Raw genomic sequence first — 27124 nt, 5'->3', positions numbered from 1 at the left:
CTGTTTGCTAGTATTTTGTTGAGGAGTTTTGCATCTATGTTCATCAGTGATATTGGCCTGTAGTTTTCTTTCCTTGTGACATCCTTGTCTGGTTTTGGTATCAAGGTGATGGTGGCCTCGTAGAATGAGTTTGGGAGTGTTCCTCCCTCTGGTATATTTTGGAAGAGTTTGAGAAGGATAGGTGTTAGCTCTTCTCTAAATGTTTGATAGAATTCGCCTGTGAAGCCATCTGGTCCTGGGCTTTTCTTCGTTGGAAGATTTTTAATCACAGTTTCAATTTCAGTGCTTGTGATTGGTCTGTTCAAATGTTCTATTTCTTCCTGATTCAGTCTTGGCAGGTTGTGTATTTCTAAGAATTTGTCCATTTCTTCCAGGTTGTCCATTTTATTGGCATAGAGTTGCTTGTAGGAATCTCTCATGATCTTTTGTATTTCTGCAGTGTCAGTTGTTACTTCTACTTTTTCATTTCTAATTCTATTGATTTGAGTCTTCTCTCTTTTTGCTTGATGAGTCTGGCTAATGGTTTATCAATTTTGTTTATCTTCTCAAAGAACCAGCTTTTAGTTTTATTGATCTTTGCTCTCATTTCCTTCATTTCTTTTTCATTTATTTCTGATCTGATTTTTATGATTTCTTTCCTTCTGCTAACTTCGGGGTTTTTTTTTGTTCTTCTCTCTCTAATTGCTTTAGGTGCAAGGTTAAGTTGTTTATTCTAGATGTTTCGTGTTTCTTAAGGTAGGATTGTATTGCTATAAACTACCCTCTTAGAACTGCTTTTGCTGCATCCCATAGATTTTGGTTCATCGTTTCTCCATTGTCTTTTGTTTCTAGGTATTTTTTGATTTCCTCTTTGATTTCTTCAGTGATCACTTCGTTATTAAGTAATGTATTGTTTAGCCTCCATGTGTTTGTATTTTTTAGAGATCTTTTCCTGTAATTGATATCTAGTCTCATAGTGTTGTGGTCGGAAAAGATACTTGAAACAATTTCAATTTTCTTAAATTTACCATGGCTTCACCTGTGACCCAAGATATGATCTACCCTGGAGAATGTTCCATAAGCACTTGAGAAAAATGTGTATTCTGTTGCTTTTGGATGGAATGTCCTATAAATATCAATTAAGTCCATCTCGTTTAATGTATCATTTAAAGCTTGTGTTTCCTTATTTATTTTCATTTTGGATGATCTGTCCATTGGTGAAAGTGGGGTGTTAAAGTCCCCTACTATGAATGTGTTACTGTCAATTTCCCCTTTTATGGTTGTTAGTATTTGCCTTATGTATTGAGGTGCTCCTATATTGGGTGTATAAATATTTACAATTGTTATATCTTCTTCTTGGATCGATCCCTTGATCATTATGTAGTGTCCTTCTTTGTCTCTTGTAATAGTCTTTATTTTAAAGTCTATTTTGTCTGATATGAGAATTGCTACTCCAGCTTTCTTTTGGTTTCCATTTGCATGAAATATCTTTTTCCATCCCCTTACTTTCAGTCTGTATGTGTCTCTAGGTCTGAAGTGGGTCTCTTGTAGACAGCAAATATATGGGTCTTGTTTTTGTATCCATTCAGCCAATCTGTGTCTTTTGGTGGGAGCATTTAGTCCATTTACATTTAAGGTAATTATCGATATGTATGTTCCTACTCCCATTTTCTTAATTGTTTTGGGTTCGTTGTTGTAGCTCTTTTCCTTCTGTTGTGTTTCTTGCCTAGAGAAGTTCCTTTAGCAGTTGTTGTAGCTGGTTTGGTGGTGCTGAACTCTCTCAGCTTATGCTTGTCTGTAAAGGTTTTAATTTCTCCATCAAATCTGAATGAGATCCTCGCTGGGTAGAGTAATCTTGGTTGCAGGTTTTTCTCCTTCATCACTTTAAATAAGTCCTGCCAGTCCCTTCTGGCTTGCAGAGTTTCTGCTGAAAGATCAGCCGTTAACCTTATGGGGATTCCCTTCTGTGTTATTTGTTGCTTTTCCCTTGCTACTTTTAATATGTTTTCTTTGCATTTAATTTATGACAGTTTGATTAATATGTGTCTTGGCGTATTTCTCCTTGGATTTATCCTGTATGGGACTCTCTGTGCTTCCTGGACTTGGTTAACTATTTCCTTTCCCATATTAGGGAAGTTTTCAACTATAATCTCTTCAAATATTTCCTGAGTTCCTTTCTTTTTCTCTTCTTCTTCTGGAACCCCTATAATTCGAATGTTGGTGCGTTTAATGTTGTCCCAGAGGACTCTGAGACTGTCCTCAGTTCTTTTGATTCTTTTTCCTTTGTTCTGCTCTGAAGTAGTTATTTCCACTATTTTATCTTCCAGGTCACTTATCCGTTCTTCTGCCTCAGTTATTCTGGTATTGATTTGTTCTAGAGTATTTTTAATTTCATTTATTGTGTTGTTCATCGTTGTTTGTTTCATCTTTAGTTCTTCTTGTTACTTGTTAAATGCTTCTTGCATTTTGTCCATTGTGTTTCCAAGATTTTGGATCATCTTTACTATAATTATTCTGAATTCTTTTTCAGGTAGACTGCCTATTTCTTCTTCATTCGTTAGGTCTGGTGGGTCTTTATCTTGCTCCTTCTTCTGCTGTGTGTTTTTCTGTCTTTTCATTTTGCTTATCTTACTGTGTTTGGGGTCTCCTTTTTGCAGGCTGCAGGTTCGTAGTTCCCGTTGTTTTTGGTGTCTGTCCCCAGTGGCTAAGGTTGGTTCAGTGGGTTGTGTAGGCTTCCTGGTGGAGGGGACTGGTGCTTGTGTTCTGGTGGATGAGGCTGGATCTTGTCTTTCTGGTGGGCAGGTCCACGTCTGGTGGTGTGTTTTGGGGTGTCTGTGGCCTTATTATGATTTTAGGCAGCCTCTCTGCTAATGGGTGGGATTGTGTTCCTGTGTTGCTAGTTGTTTGGCATAGGATGTCCAGCACTGTAGCTTGCTGGTTGTTGAGTGAAGCTGGGTGCTGGCGTTGAGATGGAGATCTCTGGGAGATTTTCGCTGTTTGATATTACATGGAGCTGGGAGGTCTATTGTGGACCAGTGTCCTGAAGTTGGCTCTCCCACCTCAGAGGCACAATACTGACTCCTGACTGCAGCACTAAGAGCCTTTCAACCAAACGGCTCAGAATAAAAGGGAGAAAAAGTAGAAAGAAAGAATTAGTAGAAGTAGAAAGAAAGAGAGAAAGAAAGAAAGAAAGGAGGGAGGGAGGGAGGAAGGAAGGAGGGAAGGAAGGAAAAAAAGAAAGAAGGAAAGAAGATAAAGTAAAATAAAATAAAGGAACATAAAATATAATAAAGTTATTAAAATAAAAAAATAATTATTAAGAAAAAAACAGACGGAGAGAACTCTAGGACAAATGGTGGAGGCAAAGCTATACAGACAAAATCTCACACAGAAGCATACACATACACACTCACAAAAAGAGGAAAAGGGGAAAAAATCATAAATCTTGCTGTCAAAGTTCACCTTCTTAATTTGGGATGATTCGTTGTCTATTCATGTATTCCACAGATGCAGGGTGCATCAGGTTGATTGTGGAGCTTTAATCCACTGCTTCTGAGGCTGCTGGGAGAGATTTCCCTTTCTCTTCTTTGTTTCCTCAGCTCCCAGGGGCTCAGCTTTGGATTTGGCCCCGCCTCTGCGTGTAGGTCGCCTGAGGGCGTCTGTTCTTCGCTCAGACAGGACGGGGTTAAAGGAGCCGCTGATGCGGGGGCTCTGGCTCACTCAGGCCGGTGGGGGGGGGGGGGAGGGAGGGGCACGGAGGGCGGGGCGAGCCTGAGGCGGCAGAGGCCGGCGTGACGTTGCACCAGCCTGAGGCGTGACGTTGCACGAGCCTGAGGCGCGCCGTGCGTTCTCCCGGGGGAGTTGTCCGTGGATCCCGGGACCTTGGCAGTGGCAGGCTGCACAGGCTCCCCGGAAGGGGTGTGTGGATAGTGACCTGTGCTCTCACACAGGCTTCTTGGTGGCGGCAGCAGCAGCCTTAGCGTCTCATGCCCGTCTCTGGGGTCCGCGCTTTTAGCCGCGGCTCGCGCCCGTCTCTGGAGCTCCTTTAAGCAGCGCTCTTAATCCCCTCTCCTCGCGCACCACGAAACAAAGAGGGAAGAAAAAGTCTCTTGCCTCTTCGGCAGGTCCAGACTTTTCCCCGGACTACCTCCCAGCTAGCTGTGGTGCACTATCCACTAACCGCCAACCCCAGTCCTCATCCTGCCCTCCGACCGATGTCCGAGCCTCAGCTCCCAGCCCCCGCCCGCCATGGCGGGTGAGCAGACAAGCCTCTCGATCTGGTGAGTGCCGGTCTGCCCTGATCCTCTGTGCGGGAATCTCTCCGCTTTGCCCTCCGCACCCCTGTTGCTGTGCTCTCCTCCGCGGCTCCGAAGCTTTCCCCCTCCGCCACCCGCAGTCTCCGCCCGCGAAGGGGCTTCCTAGTGTGTGGACACTTTTCCTCCTTCACAGCTCCCTCCCACTGGTGCAGGTCCCGTCCCTATCCTTTTGTCTCTGTTTATTCTTTTTTCTTTTGCCCTGCCCAGGTACGTGGGGGGTTTCTTGCCTTTTGGGAGGTCAGTGGTCTTCTGCCAGCGTTCAGTAGGTGTTCTGTAGGGGTTGTTCCACGTGTAGATGTATTTCTGGTGTATCTGTGGGGAGGAAAGTGATCTCCGCGTCTTACTCTTCCGCCATCTTTCGGTAGCCACTTGTTTAAAAAGTAAAAATAAAGAGATAGGACTAAGTGTAATAATGTATTTTATTTAGTGAAATTATCCAAAATATTATCATTTTGACATGAAATCAGTATTAAAGTTATTAATGAGATATTTTATGTTCTTATTTTGGGGGCACTAACTCTTCAAAATCCAGCATGTAGTTTTTTCTTGCAGCCCATTTCAGTTTGAACTAGTTACATTTCAAGTGCTAAAAAGCCACGAGTGAGTACTAGCTACCGTATTAGACAGTGAAGTTACAGACTATGTATTGAACTTGGTGCTGAGGATACAAGACACCTGCCCCATAGATCTTACAATCTCAAGAGAAAGGAGATTTAATTTACATAGTGTAGTCATTATATATCTTTTTGAGAAACTCATATTTTAATTTACATTTCTCAGATCTCGTCATGCCCCTGTGCTCCAACTCCTCTCCTTATGGTACTAGTTCTCTATAATACAACCCCATGCAACCTCTCTAGCCTAGTTTGGTTCGAGACATTTCAACATGTCTTTTCAAATCTCTTATGGAGCACCATCACTGTACTCCAAAGTCTGGCAACAAAGATGTGGCTTTTTTTTTTTTTCCAAGATCAATATAGTAAAGGGATATTACCTGAGATCTTATTACCAGGTGGATAAATATCCACATTATAACTTCACCTGATAGAAAAGTTGAATGGAAAAGTTTACTTTCTCAGTGCTTATCTGCTTTTAAAAAAAATTTAAAAAAAAAAAAACTGTGGGTAGTTGTAGAGAGAATGCATAGTAATAGATAAAGGGGAGAATATTGCTTCAGAAGTAGTACAAGGAGTAACAGAGGCAGAGAATGGAGAAAATGCGGAAAAAAAAGGGGAAACATTAATAGTGTTTATCTGTTTTTGACCTTATTAAGCTTGTAAGTGCCTAAAAGAAAGGTTTGATTTCTCTGCACTAAACTGTCCAAGCAAGATTTATCAAAAAGGGTAGTTTTTAGAAAACAATTATTGTCTATTGAAATTGCAGATAAAGCGTCTCGAAAAGAATAGGGAGATAGGATATTTTCTTTGTAGTCTAAAAAATAAAAACCCTGATGTTTCTTTAAATAGATCAGCATAGCTTAAAGAACTGAAAAAGGTTTCTTTTAAATGCCATGAATCACCCCGTGATTTATTTTCTTTTGTAATCCTGTTCTGCTTATTGTGTGCCTTTTCAGTGGTGATTCAGTGCCTTTTCAGTGTTTTGGTGTGTAACCCATTGATATCAAAACCACTTTGGGCAAATGCCCTCATGCTTCCTTGTTCCTCTGGCAACATGGCTGGTCCCAGTGCTGACACCTGGGCTCACGCTCTTAGGAAACCCAGAGCACCTTTGACTTTCATAGCTTGTGTGATCGGTACTCGTCTCCAGATAGCAAACAGTTTAGGTAATTTGGTACAGAGAACAGTGTAGTAGATTGTAAGCTCCAAGATGCTGTTTTTACAAGATATTACTGAAAACTGAGTTATGGCTCTGTGTTTTCATACTAGACACTTTAGAAAATGACTATAATTACATAGAGAAGAGAGTCCAGATTACATGGTGGGCTTTTTTACACATTAAATTACAAAGATATATTTATGCATCTACTCCAGTTTTTCATGAAGGATTTAAATCAGAGCAGGAACATTGGTCTTGTGTTTAGTGACAAAGGATCATCTCAGTCATTTCAAATACTATTTTTCAGCACCAGTGGACATCCACCAGGTATCTCCTCTCCGCTTCCCCTCCTCCAACACACATACACACATTTTTCATTCTTGCTTCTGACTCTGATATATTTTGAGTCATTTCCTTTTATTAAGATATTTTTAGATGGGGATTAAAAATAAATTGAAATGAGTCAAGCAATAACTTGAGAACTGACTTAAAACAGTGTAAGCTGAAGTCAATGAGTATGCTGTGTACTTGCAAATTATCTAAGAATCTTTATATCCCCATGGCTTAAAACAAAGAAGACATACCATAAATATTTATTGGATGAACAAATGTATAAATGTTATCTAATTAAAGAAATTTTAGTGACTATGGGTTTACCTTTTTCTGGAAATTAAGCCCTTTCAAACAGAAAGAAGGATCTAAGAATTGAGCAGCCTTTCAGACATAACCATTTAGCACTCTGTCCCTGTTGCCATGTCTCAAAGACTAGAAGGAGTCCCAGCAACTGCAGAAAGAGAGGCCAGGCCTAAATATAGGTGGCAAAATAGGGCCACAGTTCTTAACTCCTACCATCAAACCACGACTTCAGCCTCTTCACTGTGGCCTGAACAGAGAAGTACAAGAGTGGAGATGGAGGTCTAACCTTAATACGCGTATTACTTATGCTATATTCCTGTCTCCCAAGGAAACCCCATTCCAGTTTTAAGATTAAGGTCAGAGATACTCTGGATCTTCCTTTAGCAAAGCAAAACCCATTACCATTTTCTTTGGAAAGATCTTTTCCAGTCATCAGATCTATCCAGTCATAAGGTCTATATTAAGGACATGGGAGAATTTCACTCATTCAATAAATAAGCATCGGGCATCTTCATTGAAATAGATTTGTCTCCTTTAATTAGACCAACTCTCAACATTTCTAAAGTGTTCCCACTCTCAGGATTATCTTTTTTATTGTTGTCAAGATATGTTGAAAGTAGAGGAATTGTTAAAAGCTTATAACTCTAAAATTCTATATGTAAATGAGCACCTAGCAAAGCTTTTATTAAATGTTGATGAGCAGGTACACTGTTCCTCTTAGAAAGCTTATATTCTGACAGCACTTACATTTTGTTTCTCTTCTTCTCTTTCTTCTACTTACCCTCCCTGTGAATTAATACTTTACCTGATTAGTATGAAGGGTATCACAGTTTTCATTTGTTAGTTGAAAATCTAGACCTCACTAAGTGGAGAAAACTACCATCAGACTAGAAATGGGAGTCCAGTTTAATGAACAGACTTTGGCTCTGTGTGTGTGTGTGTGTGTGTGTGTGTGTGTGTGTGTGACAGAGAGAGAGAGAGAGAGAGAGAGAGAGAGACTTTTCCCAGAAATTCTAGAATCACAGACTCAGGCAGTCAAAGTGTTTAGAGGACATATAGTCAACGATTCTCAGTTCAGGTTGCATATTACAGTCACCTGGGGAACTTCTGAGGCTCCATTTTTCCCGGACCAACTGAACCATCATCTTTGAGGATAGGGCCTGGGGATGGGTATTTTTTTAAACCTCAGAGTATTCTAAAGTGAGCCAAGGTTTAAAACCCCTGGTTTAGTCCAATTCTTTTCATAAGGATAGGCAAAATAAAAACCCATCAGGAAGAAATGAAGTATTTCAGGCCTTGTAGAGCCTGGATTAGAAACCACATTACCTAGCCCTAGTCCAGAGCAATTTCCATAACAATGTGGTACTAATATCTTTTGTTAGTTTTGGCTCATTTGAACTTTCCCTTGATAAAATTGTAATAGGAGTGGGGTGGGCACACAGCTGTTAGCAAGCAACCGGGGCCCCTCTCCTAAGCAAGTGACCATTAGGGAGCAACCGTTAGCAAGCAACAGTTAGCAGTCCCACTCAGCCATTGATTGGCATCCCAAGGGGCCCCTCTCCCCTCCCTCCCCTTCCTCTGTATAAAAGGAGCCCGAATTCAGCCAGAGGGAAGATGGTTTTTGAGACACTAGTGTGCCATCTTCTTGGTCTGATGGCTTTCTGATTAAAGTCGATGCTTCTTGCCCCAACACCTCATCTCCCAGTTTAGGCCTGTGGTGCAGCGAGCAGAGCGAGCTTGGGCTCAGTAACAAAATTAGCAGAAGGAATGATGCTTCTTACAACTTTCTGTCAAATGGACTTGAGGAAAAACCCCACCATGCTGGGTTAACACATGAATTTCCTACGTTTCTCGGTAGCGTTGGCCTCCTTGCCTTCTACCAAAAAGAAGTTAGTCTTTGATTGTTGTGAAGAGTTTTTGAACCATATTTATAACTTTCATTTTGTATAAATCCACAAGATATCTTTAATCATTTTAGCATATGTAGACCCATTTTTAAAATCATCATATAAAGTTTGTGTAACTCACTTCCTGAGAAAACAGCACCGATAACACTGCCCAGTTTGCAGTGTTGAAGATATAGCTAAACATTTTCCTGTTTTTTTGACATCCATCTTTTCTGTGTGTGTATATCTGTTGAAGCCATCAAAGTCTAAAATATTTCAATTCAGCATAAAATCGCAGTACCGATTTTTGTATGGCATGTATTTTATCTTGTGCCGAGATGGGAAAGCATATCTAAATGCATCATGCCTATGCTCAAAAGTAATGCAAATCTCCTGTCTTGCCAGTGCCAGAAATAAATGAAAATGATAATAAAGGCTAGAAACGTTTTTCTCTTTTGCACTGATGCAAAATTTTGTATGTAGTGATCATCATCAGGCATTAAGCATCCACTGTAAGCCAGACATTCTAGATGGGCAGAAGAATACTGAAGGCATAGTTTCTACTCTCAACTCTTATTAATCAAAAGCAAATAAATACAGTTTAAAGTCGTTGAGAGTAAAGAATAAACATTGAAGTTTTTAGAACTTCTAAATATATTCTGTGATTTAAGAGTAGAGCTATATACATTCACACAGTTTTTTCAACCTATTACAAGTCTACACTAAAGACAGTTAGATAGTTGATAGTTGAACTGTGTGTCTGTGTCTACAAGTGGGTGTTACCTTATGTGAATTGTGTATGATTTGTACTAATTTTCTCCACAGTGCAAAGAATAGAGAAATTCATGAATAGCAGGTGTTTTACTGATTCTTTTTATGAAAATGCTGCAGAAATGCCAATGTCAGAACCACAGAGTAAAGAAGGTCAGTGTATAAGAAGGAGCAGACCAGATGGACGTCCTTAATGAAAGCCATACTGCCTTGATGGAATTTACCACTGCTCAGAGTATGAGTCTCTGCATTACCAGCCTGAGAATTTGATTTAAGGAGGCAGTCTCATTCTGGTCAGACTCACAAGGAACTTAAGTACCTGAACTAGATGGTCAGTTCGTGAATGGGGAACCACTCCACTACTGTGTCCAGAATGTTGGTGTCCTTTGCGTCCAGTGCCTCTTTCTGACCTAGCAGTCCCTGGGGGAGCTGACCAGTAAACGTGGGTGGTTGTGAGGGATGTGCCATTCAGGCCGCAGGGGAGTGTGAGGAATATTCTGAAGATGTGACTTCTGTTTGCAGGAGGATGCAAGCTCTTCATCCACCCTGGCAACTTCTGATTTCTGGATTTTCTCTTCTTCATTCTCAAAGCTAGTAGTGGTCAATCCATGTTCCACAGAATGCTAGGATTCTGTGTAAGGATTATTTTGTGGGAGATGGATCCTCTAACATAGAAAAAACAAAACTTAAGCTACTGCCCTCTCTAGCCATTCCCTTCCTGTTGTGATACAATTTTAGCTTCTCTAGTCATTTTCCAGTCCTGTCTCCTTGCAATGAAATTATTTCCAGATCTCCTTAATGGACTATAGGGAGTTCCCAAACTCTCAGTGTTTCTTTTATTGAGATAATCACAGAAGGTCAATCATCTAGGAATAATCACAGATGTCTTATGTGTAGCTTTTACTTATTTAATTCTCATCATATGATATTATTTCTCTCATTTCCTTAGGAAGTTTTCAAAATTATGAGAGAATTTTGCTTTTTACTAGTAGGTGCTGTTATAGGGTACTCTAAATCTTTGAGCCAGAGGTAGATAAATAAAACTTTTTACATTTCAATGCAATATTGAGAAAAACCTACAAAAAATATACATAAATAGGCAAGCTTATATTCTTTTTGTAGCACTCATGAACATCTGTACTCCACGTGTTTTTTAAAACTTCACTACTTGCATTATAGAATGGCTATGACATCCATTGGCAATCTCATACTCTTAAAGGAATCAGTTTTTAAAGAAATACAAAAGGGATGAATTGGGAGATTGGGATTGACATATATACACTAATATTTATAAAATAAATAACTAATAACCTGCTGTATAAAAAATAAAATTCAAAAAAAGCAAAAGGTTTTACTATAATTATAGAACACATGTCAATTTTCATGCAAAAGGACTAACCCAATCTTGCCAATAGCTATAGAAATTAACAAAACAGAAAAGTTTAGCCAGTGAAATACCGTATACTTGAAAATAATTTTTCCCATCATACAGAAAAGAAGCATGTAAAAAGAGGCAGAGCATAAGGTCCTTCCTTCATGCAATTAAGCTTATTTTTTATTTACATAAAGAGAAGCAAAATAAACAGGCCACTTCAGCCTATCCCTTGGAGTTTAAGTTACAGGAGAAAAGAAATCATGACTATATACTGGTGGAATTTTGCTTGAAAAGCAGTTGAATATTAAGTTACAAATCACTAGTTTCTTAAAATATCTTTTAATAGCTGGGTAAAAATTATAAAATAGCCTGCTCTCTGATTTTTTTTTTTTTGCGGTACGCGGGCCTCTCACTGTTGTGGCCTCTCCCATTGTGGAGCACAGGCTCCGGACGCGCAGGCTCAGTGGCCATGGTTCACAGGCCCAGCTGCTCTACGGCATGTGGGATCTTCCCAGACCGGGGCATGAACCCATGTCCTCTGCATCGGCAGGCGGACTCTCAACCACTGTGCCGCCAGGGAAGACCTGCTCTCTGATTTTTAAGAAAACTATTTGTAGTCATTCTTAAAATGCGTTTTGTGCAAGAGGTTTCTTTTTCAATTTTTTTTCTTTCCTTTCTTTTTTTTTTAATTTTACAAACTCCCTAACAGATTCAATACCCTGAGAAAACTAGAAGATATTTATAACTAAACAACAAGTCTATAGAACCCCAAAGGCGATTACCTCGTATATAAGTAAGCCTTAGGCCAACTTCAACTAGTTTTTAAGAAACAGATGTTTAAGCCTGCTCAAGAATTTTATTCAGGCACAAAATTTGCATTATCTACTCTTAAATTTCGTGGCCTCTCCCCTTCTGGCTCCCCTCAATTCTATCTACCATTTTTCAACTTAAGCATTTTCTGGCTACAGTTAACACAGTCAGAAGCCTTTGAGAAACATGTATCCCTGTATCCTCCTGTTTAATAACACTTACAGCCCCACTGCTTCATTACCTTTAGACTCCAGTGCATGTTCTTATTATAGGTTACCCTAAGAAATATCTTATTTAAGGTAATATCAGTATATAGCATAGGCTAAAATTTCATCCCTACTTTGGAATACCTGCAAGTTCTTTTTGCCCCTTTCAGGTAAATATCCAATAACTAGGAATTAATTTGTACTTGGGATAACTATTTTCCAAAATAACTTGTCTCAGCTCCAAAAGACTTTAGCTTTTAATTATTGAAACTATTGGGATTTCCCTGGTGGTCCAGTGGTTAAGAATCCATCTTGCAATGCAGGGGATGCCGGTTTGATCCCTGGTCAGGGAGCTGGGATTCCACATGCCGCAGGGCAACTAAGCCCACATGCCAGAACTACTGAGCCGGTGCACCACAACTAGAGAGCCTTCGCGCCACAACTAATGAGCCTACGTGCCACAACTAGAGAGAAGCCCGCACACTGCAACAAAGAGCCCACGCACTGCAACAAAAGGTCCCACATCCCACAACTACGACCCAATGCAACCCCCCAAAAATAAATATTTTTAAAATTATTGAAACTATTGAATTTTTGCTTATATTTTTCAAAGACAAAAGATTTTTAAAAAGAAATATAAAATATTTGAAAGTATGACAGTGAAAACAGCAAACATCATGTTTGAGTGTTTATTCACATAACTCAGGGCTTATCTGAAGGTTCTTCATGTCATGCAGAAAAACAGCTCCTTTATAATTAATCTATGCAGATTCTGTAGAATTGGGATCCAGAAACAAGTTACCTATTTTTTACTTCCATTTTTGACAGACTAATAATATATTTCCCCTTGTTCACTTTAATCTTATCCTTTTAAGAAAGAGTCAGAGTAGAAGAAATATCATTATCAATACAGTTGAATGTCTTCTGAACCCCTACTACTTACATAGCATTCTGCTATATAGTACAAAGAAATAGGACATTTCTTTGCCTTCAGCGTACTAAGTAATTCAAAAAATAAAATATACAGGAAAAAATAATAACACAAGGTGGTTCTTGGTTCAGGAGTTATTGCAAGGAAATTGTTCATTCATTCAACAAATATTTATTGAGTGCCTACTGTGTGCTAAGCACTCTGCTGAATGCAGGGTATTTTAAAAATGAGGATAATTATAAACAGAAATAGTCACTTCTCTCTAGGGATATGAGGATGAAGAGGTAGGGACTGGGTGATGTAAGTCCTTGTTCTTTACCCTGAGAACAATGAGAAGGCATTGAAGGCTTTTAAACAAGGGGTTGACATGATCAGTTGTGTGTTTTTAAAAGATCTAAATGCCATGAGGAGAATTTAGTGAAGAGAAACAAAATGTGAGATGAGAGACAGAAAAAAGCCATGCAGTATTCCAGGCAACAGACAAGGTTTTAGAGGTTGTGGTGGTGGTGGTAGTGGTGATGATAGTGGAGGAGAAAAGGAAAGAGGAAGATAGAGAAAGAAAGGGGACAAAGTAGATAGATTTTAAAATTATTTAAGCAGTAAAATCAAAAGCATTTGATAATCAGGTACTGGGGCTAAGGGGGAAAAGAAGGATTAAATCTACTCTGATTCCTTTTTTTAAAGGTTGAAGGCCTTGCTTTTTGGCTTGTTTAACTAATGGCTGATGGTGCTGTTTACAAAAATAGGCAACACTGGAGGAAAGGTGTATTTGAGAGGAAGGTTTTTATGAATCCAGTTAGGAAAAATTCAGTTTGAGGGACCTTCAAGACATTCAAGTTTAGATTTCAACTATTCAGTTAGAAGAAAATGTTAAGCTAAAGATAAGATTTGAGAGTCATCAAATGATAGCATCATATACTTTGATGGGCTCTCTTATCAATATATACAGTGGAAAATAAAGTGGTTTAGATTAGAAAACTCTGGAGACATTTCATGGGGAAGAGGACTGGATCATGAAAAGAGGTAGAATATAGATAGGAAGAGAGAGAAGCAGAAATGAATGAAATGGCAGGAACACAATAAAAATATAAATAAACAGACTGTAAAGATTTTGGCTGCAAGTAACAGATACCAACCCAAACTGGCTTAATACAAAAAAAAAGGAATCTATAAATTCACACATAACTGAGACATTCAGAGTATTCTACCTGCAAGCAAAGCTCTGTCCCAGGGTGAAACACCAAGCTCAGAACTCAGATCCTTTTTATCTGTTTTTCAGCTATTTCCTTGGTGTTGACTTGAGTTCTAGCAAGTTCTCCTCTGATGATCCCAAGGTGGTTGCTAGTAGTTCCAGATGCTACATGTTCATATGCTTATGTCCAGCAAGAAAAACAAAGTTCATTTATTTATTTATTTATTTACACAATAGGGCAATGAAAACCCCAGAATGGAGATCATTGACCTATTAAGGTTGTGTGCTCATCGCTAATATTGTAGGTAGAGATTGAGGTACATGGATTATTTTAACCTAGTCAGGGTGTACCTCTGGAGTGGAGACAAATCCTCTCACTAAACTACCTAGAGTATTGGGGAAGGGAGATAGGAAATCTAGGAGTTATGTTATAAGGAGTCTTAAATGCCAAGTTAAAGACCTTGTTCTTAATCTAATAGACTAAAAGTTCTTGTGATTTGAACAGAAGAGGCATCCAGTGAAATTATTTCAAAAAATTAAGACTTGAGGCAACTATAGTACATATGGCAATGTTTAAGAAAAACAGAAAAAGAAATCTGTTAAAGAGTCTATGGCAATAGTTTAGGATAGAGAAAGTGAAAACCCAGACTGGGATTGAGTAAGAAATGTTGATGAAAGGAAGCCAGTAATGAAGTAATGGATGTGAACAATATTTCAGACGAAGAATCCACAGGACTTAGTAATATAATAATGGTGGAACTTCAAACTCTTCCACTGAGATTTCGACTAATGTGGTAGCTTTGGCACTGAGGCAAAAATGAAAACCTTTCTTTTACCGTAGTACTTGACCCTTTTATTCCGAACTTAGCTCTGAGCTAGGCTTTTCATTTCATTTTGTTCTAGTTAGTTACCACCACCTTGTGACCCATTATTCCCCACATGCACAACTTTCCTAGGAGTCAAAAGAAGGCAAGTTCCAACCTCTGTCAGAATGAAAGCTGTCCTTGACTACATAGAATGAGAACTTGCAGATTACTTTGCAATTTATAAAGATAGGTATCACTACAAGCATAGCAGTGGCACTTACTGTTTAACAAATGTTTTTTGAGCATTTCGTCAACCTACAATGATTCTGTTAGCAACAGAAAACCCGGTGGTTTAAACAAGTACAATTCCAAAGGAAACAGTTAGTAGTGTTGGTTCAGCTGCTCATCGATAACAGGGCCGATATCTTTGAGTTTCTCTGGACTTTTGTTATGTTTTACATCACGGTGACAAGGTGACTGCTCTACCTCCAAGTATCCCAGCCTCATTCAAGGCAAGCAATTGTGTGGTAAAGAGAAGAGAAGGAACCTTTCTATTTATCAATAAAACAAATTTCTGCCTGGATTTCTAACCCAGTGTACTTCTTATAGTTCATGGGCCAGAATGGGATCGCATGACCACTCTTAGCAGTAAGGGAGGCCAAGAGAGTGAACGTTTGATTTTCTGTTCTCTATTTCTGTGAGTCATAGCAAGCAAGAAGAAAGTTGGAAATGGATTTTGGGTGGCCAAACAGTAAGCTCTTCCGTGAAAACCTATCGTTCTACAGTATGCTCTGTGCTTGCATATGTATTACACTCTTATTTTGTATTTGACTTGGTATTTATCTGTGCATGATGCTTCCTCTACCCTTTGGGAGAATATTTTCATGATTAATTACCAATTTTTAAAATGGGTATTTTATTCTCTTTTTCCATTAGCTACTACTAACACCTGCTTAACTCATGCAGCAAAGAAGCTAGAATTTTGGTTTCCCTGAGTAGGCAACACATATTGAGTACAAAGGATATAATTTTTATTTATGTCTAATTATCTTGGCAATCATTACCCATGTTAAAGAAAACATAGCAAAAGTACCAGATGATTCCATTGGGATTTAGTAAAGTATCACATTTTATCTTTTATGAGATGTGATAGAGTCTCACATAAGGATGTATTTCCAAAAGACCTCATCAGCCTTGACTTAGGAAGAAATTCAGCACCAAAATGTAGCACCTGCATATCAAAACTAAGATTAGTAATTATACCACTTGATGCAATGTTTAGAAAAGTAGTCAATTAAAGCAATATGAATTCAACCAGAATCCTCTGCAGACAGCAGCATCACTCAATTCTGACTTCACAGTGATATGAAATTTTAAATAACAACGGTGCTAAATCAGGGAGCAGCGAACCCAGGCCAAGTTTAAATTTAGTAACAGTGCTAGTTTACTGAAAATAACCTTCTCCATAGCAGATTCTCTGTGAATTTCAGGTGACCAACTATTTGTTTTTCTGTTCTGTTCAGAGGTAATCAGGTACCCAGAGGCTTCAGCATTGCTGTCTTCCCTTCTCAATGGCGTTTCTGGTGTCCACCTCAGGAGTCTCCTTGGCCAGCTCTGAAACACTTGAAAATTAAACAGAGAATCCACTGCATATATTCTTCTTGAAAATTTCCATTGTATATGTTCAGAACTTTCTGAATAAGAATAAGGATTTGAAGGTAAGAGAACTTTGGAAGTAACTCACATTCTTGTGTAACTCTTAATTACATCAAAAGTGAATATTTAATATATTTTTTTAAATATACAAAAGTAAAAGCAGTTGTTGAATATAAGGAAAATAGCCAGCTATGTGTAGCTCTGCAGCAAAAAAAGGTAAATAAAATACAAAGTTCAAAACTTGTTATATGTCATGTAAATATAAATACAAGCAAGGCACAGTGGTTATCTTGATACCTGAAATCAGTTTCACCCAAAAAAGCATGGCATACAGTGGTTCCCAAATTCTAATATGCATGAGAGTGACATAGGGGAGAGAGAGGTTCTTAAAATGCTGATTCCTGGGCATATTTCACAGAGAGTTAGATTCACTAGACTGGGATATGGTCCAACAATCTGCATTTTTACAGCTACTCACCCCCAAAAGATCCTGATGAAAGTGGGTCTCGGACCTTTGAGAAACATGGAAATTGGCATTTAAAATAATGTACTTCTAATTTTCAAACTTCATTTAAAGGGGTTTTATGTGGTTTGTTTCCTTCAGTCACAAGAATAAACAAGGAAGACATATTTTAAATTAGTGCTAAATTAGTGCTCCTTTTTTGATCCCCCCCCAATTGAATTATTAATCCTTTCCAATATTCTTTTTTTTAACATCTTTATTGGAGTATAATTGCTTTACAATGGTGTGTTAGTTTCTGCTTTATAACAAAGTGAATCAGTTATACATATACATATATCCCCATATCTCCCCCCTTCCATCTCCCTCCCTCTCACCCTCCCTATCCCACCCCTCTAGGTGGTCACAAAGTCCGAGCTGATCTCCCTGTGCTATGCGGCTTCTTCCCACTAGCTATCTATTTTACATTTGGTAGTGTATATATGTCCATATATACGTTACCACTCTCTCACTTTGTCCCAGCATACCCTTCCCCCTCCCCGTATCCTCAAGTCCATTCTCTAGTAGGTCTGCGTCTTTATTCCCATCGTGGTCCTAGTTTCTTCATGACCATTTTTTGTTGTTGTTTTTTAGATTCCATATATATGTGTTAGCATACGGTATTTGTTTTTCTCTTTCTGACTGACTTCACTCTGTATGACAGACTCTAGGTCCATCCACCTCACTACAAATAACTCAATTTTGTTTCTTTTTATGGCTGAGTAATATTCCATTGTATATATGTGCCACATCTTCTTTATCCATTCATCTGTCGATGGACACTTAGGTTGCTTCCATGACCTGGCTATTGTAAATAGAGCTGCAATGAACATTCTGGTACATGACTCTTATTGAATTATGGTTTTCTCAGGGTATATGCCCAGTAGTGGGATTGCTGGGTCGTATGGGAGTTCTATTTTTAGTTATTTAAGGAAACTCCATACTTTTCTCCATAGTGGCTATATCAATTTACATTCCCACCCATTCTGACGTGTATGAGATGATATCTCATTGTAGTTTTGATTTACATTTCTCTAATGATTAATGATGTTGAGCATTCTTTCATGTGTTTGATCTGTATATCTTCTTTGGAGAAATGTCTGTTTAGGTCTTCTGCCCATTTTTGGATTGGGTTTTTTTTTTTTTTTTGGTGGTACGCAGGCCTCTCACTGTTGTGGCCTCTCCCGTTGCGGAGCACAGGCTCTGGACGCGCAGGCTCAGCGGCCATGGCTCACGGGCCCAGCCGCTCCGCGGCATGTGAGATCTTCCCAGACCGGGGCACGAACCCGTGTCCCCTGCATCAGCAGGCAGACTCTCAACCACTCCACCACCAGGGGAGCCCCAGTATTCCTTTCTAAAGTTCAGTATGATGAGCTAATTTCCCTGATGTCTCTATCTCTCTTTTAGAGTGACAGTCCTGCCATTGCTCTCTTTAGCTGTTTCTCTGTTCCACATAATGTTTTAACTTATTCAGATGTTTATGGATCTAATTCTAAGAAGTATCTAGAAGGTGATAATAATGAATTACTACTGAGGGTTGGCTAAGCATTTTTTTTGACGGTTTTTTCTTTTTCTCTTCATTTTAAAAATTCAGCCTTAGATTTGAAAAGAACAGATCTGCTTAATATGCCTTTAGCTACTCTTTTCCTCTGCAGATTAAACCTTAGAAATCATGTGCTATATTTATAACAGGGTAAATATACATTCATTGAATATCACTTTATTTTATTTCTGTTTCCTATATATAATTTAGCAACTTCATCTTTATTATTTGCAATTTTAAATTTATAAAAGGTTTGCATTTTTATTTCAGTAAAAGAAGAGGCTGGTACGGACATATTCAGACCTTAAATTGTGATGATTTTTTTTAAAGGCTCAATATGATACTACTTTTACAGTGAAGAGTGAAGTTTTTAATCAAAATCCTTTGAGTTTCAGGCTTATAGCTATTTCCTTTTCTGTTAGTCTTTGTGTGAACTTATTCATATCGTATACACTTTCTTGTCCAAAAAGTATCAAAAGGCAAAAATAAACCCTAATCAAAAAGAAGTGTGCCCATATAATGCAAGTTAGCTACACATTACCTATTAGTATTACACAAGGAAAATGAATATAGTTATATGCATAAAATAAAGCAGCATAAAAATTTTAAACTGAATCACTTTGCTGCACACCAGAAGCTAACACAACATTGTAAATCAACTATACTTCAATAAAAAATTAAAAAATAATAAAATGAAATAAAGCAACACTTAAAGTAACCAAAATAAAAGATTTACAGAATTGGGTTAACTCTAACAATGAATTTTCATTTACATTTGTTGTTAGAACTGTTTTCAATAATAAGATTGCCATCTGATGGAAAATTCTAAAATTTGTAGTACACAAGATAGTAAAAATCCTTAAATATATAGTATACAAGTTTATGATTCAACAGAGTCTCCAGATAAGACTTCATAAAGCTTTTAGTGCAGATCTTTTATAATACTTCAATTTCAGAAAAATATAGAAACTACTTTTCCACGCTTTCTTTCTTTTGTCTTCTTTTTTTTTTTCTTTGCAGAGGAGCAGGTGGAGAAAGAATAGAATTGTGTCCTCAAGCGAGTCATGTTCATTATCATTGGCTTATTTATCTTAAATTGTGGCTTCCTATAGAAAACTTACAATGTAGCTTCAGGGAACCTGAGTGAAACAGCCTCCATACTCATGAAGTAAAATATACAACAAAAGAATAAATACAGAAACTTCATAGAAGCATAAAGTTTTAGAGCAGAAATGGACCATTGAGATCTAGTCTGGTCCCCTCATGTATCATAGCATTCTTTTGTCTTCCAAATTTGCTGGTAAAAAGCTTAATACAAAGAGCAGTAAACATCAATCTGGTCAGGTATGAGTTATTAACAAGGAGAAACTAGCCAAGTGTTTTGCAATAATGATTTCTTGAGGGAGAAAGGTAGGAGGAATTTTTCCTCCAAGATGAAGTTTGAGGAAGTGAAGAAAATACCTGGGTACTTATAAATGTAATTCAATTTGAAATCATGTATTATTTTAGTTGTCAGTAGATAATCTGCCATGTCATTAATCTAGAAATGAAAATAGCAAATTTAGGTTTATTTCAGCCACGGTTAGCTGTATCTGGAAATCTGATATTGAGAGAGAGGGAAAAAGAGCTGAAGGTAAGATAGAGCTTTAGAGCAGCAGAGCCATCTGGGACCATTCGGTATAGGAGAAAGGAGATCTAAATATGTAGGAATCTCTGGGGAGTATTAGTGTTATTATGAAACAGTGTAATAATGATATTTGTGAGATATCCAGAATAATTAAAATGTCTATTATTCTCAATTTGAGAAGTTCGAAAGTCATTTAAATTGATGTAGCAAAAGTAAAATTGATGTGGCAAAATGCTCATAATATATTGTAAATGAAAACAACAAGTTACAAACTATGTTGTGATATGGTCCCATTTTGATTAAGAAAAGCTACAGATGCATAGGAAGAAAATTGAAATGATCTACATCATAATATTATTGATGGTTATGATCGATTGATGAAATTATGGCTAATTTTTATTGCTCCTCAGGATTTATAAAACTTTTTCTAAAGTATATATTATTAAAGTAATTTTAACATATTTTTTAAGAGCTGAGAAAATGTTCAGTTATCTGGGAAGTTCACTTTCATAGAACTATAAAGTAGTCCTGCTAATGGTTATTTAAAATAGCCTTAAAGCAAGGCTCTTGCATCTTGTAGTATAGTATTAAACTGATTTGAATATGAGAATAGTACTTCCAATTAGATCAAAATGATTTTTAGATGTAATTCTTCATTTGTGGAATATTGCAGTAGATAAATTTCTCATTTCCCTCCTCATTAAACACTGAAAATTTTGAATTATGACATTAATTTCTTAGAATATTCTTTATTTCTTATATCACGTAATTCCAATGTGCTTTCAAGAATTTTCTAACTATAATAGTTTGCTCCGTTTGGAAGATAATTTTCTATGTTTGGTTACATTAGTGTTAGTACGTCTTTGTTCTTTAAATCTCCAGTGTAACATACGGTTAGTCTTACCATTATTACTACCAGCTGAGGTTGGCCTATGATTTTGTTTATTCTGTCTGAATCCAAAGTAATTAGCTCTTTAGTTTAATGACAATATTTGTTAATGGGTTTTTAGGGCCAAATTCTGCTGTTAGAGAGTGGGTGGTATATTTGAAGATAGAATCTGGCCCTTATGTTTTAAGCATAAGCTATGTAATTTGATTTCAAAATGATGGTTTACAGAGTTTACAGTAGGAAAATGAAATCTGCAATTATCTGAAGTTTGTCAGTTTCAAGAAACAGAAAATGAAAGTGACAATTTATGTAAATGAACAGCAAACCCACTCTAAATTCTCTGATATGGCTATCCTGTATATTGTATTGTTTCATACGTAGCTGGAATAAGAAATGAAATGATAATCATCTAGCAGACATTAGGTAATTTCCCTTATGTGACGGGGCATACAGTGAGTTCTTTAAGTGCATTGAAACGTTTTTTACTATTTTATTTTTTCCATCTTTATTGAAATGTAATTAATGTATAACACTGTGTAAGCTTAAGGTGTACAACGTGATGATTTGATACATTTATATATGATACATTTATATAATGCAATTACCATGATACCATGATTACCATGATAAGGTTAGTTAGCACATTCATCACTCACATAATTAAGAGAAGAGATCTTCAATATTCTCACCACACACACACACAAAAATTGATCGTTGTATTTTTGAAGGACTCAGTGAAGTGGAAAGAACGTTTGCCTGGGGATCACCTGAGTTCAAAGTTAGACTCAGTTTCCTGGTAGCGGACTGACCTTGGGAAAATCTCTTTGCCTCTCCCTGGGCCTGTTTCTTCTTCCTAAAATGATGCCTTTGTACTAGATGATCCCAATGGTCCCTCTAAAATGATAACTCTGACTTGCTTTAAAACAGTGCTATGAGGAAGGCACAAGAAGCGCAAGGAAGATGCAATGACTTGAGCTGACTGAATAAACAAATCATTAAGTCTATTAAAAGGTATTCTGGAGAACTTTCCTTCAATGACTTGTTACTTTTATCCTGGAGAAGAGAAATATTTGGAGAGTTCTACGTAGAAGAGACTGTAGGCTACTCTATTAGAAAATTACAAAGAGACCGATTTTGGCAAAATTTAAAAAGAAACTCACCTAGTAACAGATGAGATATCCAACAATGAGATAGGATGCCTTGGGAGATGGTGAATTCACCATCATTATAGGAAAAGAAAGTGTGTACCAAGGATTTTATAACCTGTCAGACTGGCTTCAAGGTGTAAAAGCTAGAGACAAATATTCTGAACATAATGGAATTCAGGAAATGTTGCTATCATGAGCCCTTCTTGAGGCGACTATTAGAGGACAAACTCCATCAAACCAAGAGATGACTGTAGACACTACTGAAAAAGGACTGCTCGTGAGCATTGAATGTATTTAATTCTAAAACTAAATCTAAAACAGATATGAAGATTAGGGTGACAGAATAGAGCATAAAAGTATAATATCCTGTAGAATTAAAGTAACTAACAAAAATTAGGAGGACACAACAGAAAGAAACTGGTATATAAAGTTAGCTGATTGCTTTATTCTCAATATCTATGAATCAGATACCACTTAAACCTGACAAATCAAGTCATAAAAGTATAAGCTAGAAAAAAAAAGGCACTAAGGAAGGTCATGTTAATGCTCAACATTAGTTGACAAAGAATGGGAGACAGAGGGGAAAAAATGCTACTTTTTCTGTCAGTCATAATAGGGAAATAGTGAATATTCTAAAGATATAGAAGATCAAGTTTATTATATGAAGTTACAAACTTTATATGTAGGTTATCATATGAGCTTATAAAGTTACAAATTAGAAGAAAATGTGCACTCCATTAAATATTCTTTTTTTTTTTTTTTAATTTCATTTATTTATTTATTTTTGGCTGTGCTGGGTCTTCTTTTCTGTGCGTGGGCTTTCTCTAGTTGCGGCGAGCGGGGGCCACTCTTCATCGCGGTGCGCGGGCCTCTCACTGCCGCGGCCTCTCTTGTTGCGGAGCACAAGCTCCAGACGCGCAGGCTCAGTAGTTGTGGCTCACGGGCCCAGCCGCTCCACAGCATGTGGGATCTTCCCGGACCGGGGCACGAACCCGTGTCCCCTGCATTGGCAGGCAGACTCTCAACCACTGCGCCACCAGGGAAGCCCTAAATATTCTTAAGAAGTTACATACATATATTAAGCAAAGAAAGATCATATAATGAAAGTTTTTTAAGACTTAAAAACCTTTAATAGAAAACTTAAAAATATTATGACAAAATAGGTTTGTTGTATCTTTCATGTCAGTAAATGTAAAGAAATATATAGATTTTTTTTTAAGAAAATATTTTCAACTTAGATCACAGTGCTGAACCAAATTCTGTCTCTACAGATAGCAGGATACAACAAAAACAAAGTTATTCAAAAATTTGAAAGTGAAAGGATAGGCCGAGTAGAGTAGAGGGGATGGATAGGTGGTTAAAACAATAGTCTGGACAAGAAGTGAGAAGGGAAGTGGAAAGAGAAAGACATGGATGCAATGCATCTTTTGAAGGAAGAATTATCAGTGCTTGAACTCTAACTGGTTAGAGGGGATAATGGAGAAAACAAGGACCTGGAGACTGGGCCTATGTATTGGTGGGAAGCCTGTAAAAATTAGGTTTTTAATATAAGACTGCAAGGAGTGGATGGAAAGGGGAAGGTAGCAGTCACAAAATGGCAATTGCTGGTGCTGGGTATTGAGACGGGTCACACTTTACCACACCAAGCAAAACTCTGCTAATCCCATAAGGAATTTCAGAGTTTTATGGTCAGTCATACCATGATGGCAGTCATGATTATCTTAGCACTTATTATTTTAAGATTTATAAAAACAATTTCTTTTCACATTCTCAATTATTCTTTGGGCATTGAACTCAAACTTCCATTTCCCCTGATACCATTTGGTACTTTGGTACTTTTCTGATGGCATGTTTCTAATTGTTTGAAAACAGCTGTGGTTAATGGGATTTTTGCTTCAATGGAATACTTAGGATATCACAAATTTTCTCTGTCAATAACTATACCAGTGGATTGCATGCCTTTTTGACAAAATCCAGAGTAAAAAAAAAATACTGCCTCACAGCCCAGTACACATATTCACATCCACTGTTTACCTAGTCCACTAAAATAAAACAGTACTAAAAACAATTTTTAAAAAAGTGTACTAGGCAAATACAATCTAAAGAAATTAGGAGTTAGAATCTTAATATCAGAAAAAGTGATGCTTAGGGCCAAAGGCATTAACTAAGACAAAAGAAAAACTTCATGTGAATGCTAATATGTATAATACATAATAAAGGTATACAATCATGAATAAATAATGGCTTTAAGGGCTACCATAGGAGTTTGTTCAGCAGACTTCTAAAAACATCCCAAGAAATATCAATAATCTGTATTTTAGGTGCTGGACTAAAACAAAAGAATGTCACCTTCTGTATTATAAAGCAAAACATGTATACTGAAATTTATTTTCAAGAGAAAGTATTTTGATATCAAAGAGAGTTAAAAGTACCTATTAACCAAGATTAAGTACTTGGTTAATGAAATTTTTTTTTTCATTTTCAGCAAAAAGGGTTACAAGTTGCTTCTCTTTGTGAAATGAAAGATAGCTTCCACTAAGACTGTAAATGTATGCCTTACACTTATTTGATTTGAAGAAAAGTGGGATGTTTGGATTCCCCCCTACCCCAACAGGTATTCTTAACAGCAGGATACAATTTCAGAGTTTTTTCAGTCAAGAGGTTTCTGCTGAGCAAAAATTCTCGTTCAATTTAGGAATGCAGATTATAATAATTTCCCTATCCTGCTCGCAGCAGGGTTCCTGCCTTCGTTTTGTAGACTCCTAAGTTGCGTAGGAAACAAGTGGGTAACTTCAGTTCCAGGTTAACACATTCTTTAAGCATAGTCCCATTAACTCAACTTAGTTATAATGCAAAGCTGCTTAGCTTCACAAGTGAAATGGAATACATTTGAATTGCTTTCCTAATGTAATACCTATTTATAATAAATGCAAAGTGGTTTATGATGGCAGACTTTGTAGAGCATTATAAAAATTATGAGAGGAAAAAGCTTATTTTTCCTGACCTAAAATTGTAAAGAAATGCCATGTATGCCAGCATGTGACACTCCTATCAAAATAAAAGGAGAAAAAATATTCAAAAATAAAAATGTAGTACATTGGCCTGTATGATATATTACTTCAGCAAAAAAAAAATTTTTAATGAAGCTATTATATTCTACAGTAGCGTTTTTTCCCTAGATGGCACAGTTTTTCTAATTTACATACATTTTCTTCAGTTTAATTTCTTTCTTACTAGGCCTCAACTTCAACCATATGGTTCAGACTTTCCTTACTTTGTTTGAGAAAGTAAAGATTGCTCAAATAGCATCTTTTTTCTCCTAGTATTAAAATAATTGCATCTGTAATAAATTCAAATTGAATTATGTAAACCACACATTACTATAATGTAGGTTACTAAGATATTGGTCTCATCCTTTGAATAAGAAAATTCTAGATGGCAGTTTCATCAAGTTGGCTAAAGTCAAACAGATTTGATGGGTGTCAGCCACAAGCTCTTCTAAGTTCATGCTGATGTTCAGGGAATTCACTTTGTTCTTTTGTTAACTGCTCGTCTTTAACGAGTAAGGTACATGTGCACCATCCCATGACAGACTGATTTTTTATAACAGAAGAAGTAAATGTCCAGCCAAGCCCAATATGAACTTTATAAACTATACTGGCTTGATGGAGTTTTTTATGTATAGTACTGTGATTTCAGCTGAGAATAAAGACCCATACCTGGATACATTTTATTCCACTGCAAACTCCATTTCTTCATTCAGTCAACCAAGTATTTGGTTAATAATTACTAAGTGCCAGGCCGTCCTAGGACTTGAGCTGCATCAGTGAGCAAAATATGGCCTTCTCTTAGGACGTGCAGACAATAAAAAATAATCCTAACAAGTAAGTGAATTATGTAGTATCATAGACGATGATTAGGTATGAAAGAAAGAAAATGTGGATTAAAGGTAAAAGGGGGAGGGAATGATATGACAGGAGTAGGATCAGATCCAGTACTGTTTGTACCAGCTCTTCTGGCAGGTGTTTCTTTATGTTCATTTTGGTTGTCTTTAAATCAGAGTATGAGGATTGTACTTGGAGGATGGAGTCATTATCAAATGACCATTGCTCAGATGTTCTTTTTTTACCGATAAGCTTCTATACATTGACATTCATACTTGAGATACTCACCTTAGAGTTCTACAAATTAATCAACTGCATGTGTTTATTAAATTTTAGCTTTAGAGCTTGGTTTTATTATAGGTAGTCTAATTAACAAATGTTCTCCAAAGGGTGCTGTGGAATTTCCAAATGGGTCAAACAATGAAGAATAAAAAGTTATATTAAATTTAAACTTCCTTCTTTTGTTCTGATAATTTATAATTCATGGAGTAATTTTAAATTATAGTATCAGTGTAACCATAATCTTCATCAGTAATGTTACACAGTACCTAATTAGTTCAAAAAGACTCAAGCATCAAGTTAGAATGTATTAACTTCTAGAATTAACCTGGATTTTGAAAGCATCTAGTTTTGGACACTTTAGATAAGATTCTTACTTGATTCCCAGAAAAATAAAGACTGAACTCCAAATTTGAGCATATATTTTAAAAAAAACAACACATTAGTCATTTCTAATTTAGTTCATTTTCTGATGCCATTTAAGAATTATTTTCATGTTGGTAACCATGTACAGCCGTAACTACCGACGCTATAGAATTACAGCCTGTGTGAGCTGGAAATGATTCCAGAAATTCTAGTCCAACTGCCTTTATTTTAAAGGTGTGAAAAAATGTGTCCCAAAGAGGGTAAGTAATTCGTGCAGGTTAGATGGTTGTGTGTAGGTCCAGGAAGCCTATTAATAGTAGAACTAGGACAGTAATCCATTCTTTAAAAATCACAAGCCATACTTTTTTTGGCAAATCACTCTACCTGAGATTTCCCAATGCTTATTATTAAAATAATGTTTCCTTTAAATTAAGGAGAGTTGACCATACCTTTGAATTTCACAAAGTCACCTGATTAGTGAGTGTGCCTAAGCTCCCAGAAATGGCCTGTTATTTGATAACCTCTTCAGCACTACCAGAAGTGAGCTTT

The 27124-nt window shown here is 37.1% G+C and overlaps 1 protein-coding gene across 6 annotated transcripts in view; it reads left to right on the top strand.

The window, feature by feature from the left end:
• The window catches only part of HS3ST5 (heparan sulfate-glucosamine 3-sulfotransferase 5), a 292419-nt gene that overhangs the window by 90712 nt on the left and 174583 nt on the right, over positions 1-27124 (top strand). For 4 of the 6 annotated variants that reach the window (XM_030882800.2, XM_060283537.1, XM_060283539.1 and 1 more), the window contains exon 2: positions 16208-16402. The exons of the other annotated variants lie outside the window; for them this stretch is intronic. The gene's annotated coding sequence lies outside the window, so the exon portion shown is untranslated. The remainder of the gene's footprint in view (positions 1-16207; positions 16403-27124) is intronic. 6 annotated transcript variants of the gene reach the window in all.

Source organism: Globicephala melas, chromosome 14 (assembly GCF_963455315.2).
Source record: "Globicephala melas chromosome 14, mGloMel1.2, whole genome shotgun sequence".
NCBI classification, from domain to species: Eukaryota; Metazoa; Chordata; class Mammalia; order Artiodactyla; family Delphinidae; genus Globicephala; species Globicephala melas.
Note: the sequence above shows the minus strand (reverse complement) of the source record. Positions and strands in the feature narration are given on the sequence as shown.